Below are 2,527 nucleotides of genomic sequence, written 5' to 3'. Positions count from 1 at the left end.
GACACTAAGAGCTATGTGTGTGTACAGTGTGTACGTGTGTGTGTGTGTACGTAATGTGTGTGTATGTGGGGTGAATTCCAGGGCACCTGCTATGGTCAGCAGAAAAAGGGTGCAACAGGAAAAAGAGACCTTGTGATTCACTGAACTTTGAAACTGACAACTTTTCATGCAACGTTGGTGGCATTCTGTGTTAACATGTATCCCGTCTTCTGTAAAACATGAGGAAATACACTAAGAGGTTGGTCTATTTGAATGAATGAATGAATTATACTTGTAAGAATCCAAGAAAGTTAAAAAAAACAAAGTGTATTTCCACTTCCCAAAACATGAATGCAGCTGTGACCTTGTGACCTAAAGGTTTTTTCCTGCCTCACTTGGTTTCATTTATGAGGCTAATATTTAGCAGATTATATGTCACACAGTACATTCTACCTGCTGTAAAACCCTTAAAGGGCCAGTACAACCCATAAAATGATATTTTGCACTGGCAAAAAAGTGATTGCAGCTCCGACCATGTGACCCAAAGGTTTTTTTTCTGTGTCAAATCACTTGATTACAACAATGTTGGCAAATTATACCTCCCCCATTCCTTTCTGCTTGTTGGAATACACTTAAAAGGCCAATACAACCCATAAAATGTACATTTCCACTTTCCACCAAAAAGTGAGTGCAATTCGACCTTGTGACCTAAATGTTTTTTCTGTGTCAAAATCACTATTATTATTGATTTAATCCTTAAAGGTGGTGGTTGTAAGTTACAATAAATACTGTCTCACTGACCCCTGCACATCATGTCAGTGTGTAAGTGCGACAGAAAGCTGACCACATTCTGTGAAACTCCTTTTTTGGACTGAGGCAGACAGACCTTGACCAGCTTACTCAACCACTTTCTATTTCCTGCCATTCTTCTCAGAATGGATTGGGCCATTAGGAGTGTGGATGTAGTAGTTGATAATAAGCTCTTTACAAAAGCCTTGACTATGCGTTTCCTTATTACTTCACCAAAAACAAGTGGTGAGTCACAGAGACAGACACACGAGCGCGCGCACACACGCACATTGTATACACCAATAGTCAGTCACATTGAATCTGCTTTCTGGTTTTAATGTTAACTGAAACAAATGAAGTCTGTGGGATTTTGAACCCATCCCTAATTGGGTTGGTGATTTTTTGTCTCCAATGTTTTTATTTGGTTACCAATTAATTACACAATTTATAGCTATTCAGCTGAAATATTTATTTCATCAAGTTTTTATGTGCAATTTTGGCACAATTTTTGCTTTTGGTTTTGTAGTGCAGTAACAGCTCATTGAATCACTAACACATTTCTTATCTGACAATAAGGCGACTGAGCTGTGACTTCACACTCTATCAAGTCACTGAGAGGTGATTGTTTATGATTTATTGTGGACTTGCTTCAGATCACTTCTGTTTCCCAGTGATAGGATATACTGCTTTGAGCCACAATTCAGCAGCTCATGCAGTTAAAAATAATTTGAGTTTTTTTTCTGCCCCTTCCTGTCATTGTTGGAGCTACAGGTCATATAGGAAAAAAGTGTGAAAACAAAACCAAACTATTCTACCAAAGTAAGGCCATATATACAGTATGTTGTTCTCCTACCCAGAAGATGTCAACGTCTTATCTCATTATATTGGTTCAGAGACATATGTCAGCAAATGTTTAAATACAGTGTGTTTAGGGCTGATACGAAAGCTTGGACAAATGCTAACTGCTGTGAGGCAATGGTTTACAGTTGACTCATACATGCTTTCACAAGTTGTAATTGTGGTGGACAATTTGGTTTTCAATTATGTTTTATTACAGACTTCTGGACGTTTTGTCTGTCGATCACATAAACATACACGGGACAGATCACCGGATTTAATTAGCACAGAAAACAGTTGGATCTGCCAGTAACTGTCAACAGCAGCGGTGTTGCATCAGAGTGAAAAGGAAGAACAGAGGAAAGCAAACAGGAAGAAAGGAGAACGGATGCGTGTGTGCTCTGCTGTTGGTCTCGAGATCTACACACAATACAGTTTACAGGGTTTCACTATTTTGTCTCATCATTTTAAACCGTCCTATTTTTTTAATGCATGATACTGTTGTGCCCAAGATCAATATCTTAGAATAAACTTTCCACCTCCAGGAAAAGAAACTGTCTAGGATTAACCTTCACCTTCCTCACCTGCCACATCCATCCATCTTCTACCACTTTATCCTCCACATGAGGGCCGTAGGGGGCGCTGTGCCAATCTCAGCTGATTTAGGGCGAAAGGCTGGGTTGACCCTGGACTGATCGCCAGTCCAAGAGTTCACATATGTAAGACAATTCTTTTTAGTTTTGTCAGCTAAAATTAAATTTTAGTTTTTTTTTGTTGGCCAAATATGGCAAACAACAGTTGCTCCCTTTAAATCTTTTTTCATAATAAAAAGCCACAAATGCAGTGTAGATTATAGCCATACTTCAGGTCATAAACTCAACTTACAGTATGTGAGCATCTTTGCCTTCTATGCTGGAAAAAA

This window comes from Solea senegalensis, linkage group LG18 (assembly GCF_019176455.1).
Source record: "Solea senegalensis isolate Sse05_10M linkage group LG18, IFAPA_SoseM_1, whole genome shotgun sequence".
Lineage (NCBI taxonomy): Eukaryota > Metazoa > Chordata > Actinopteri > Pleuronectiformes > Soleidae > Solea > Solea senegalensis.
The sequence above is the reverse complement of the archived record's forward strand: the minus strand, read 5'-3'. Positions refer to the sequence as shown.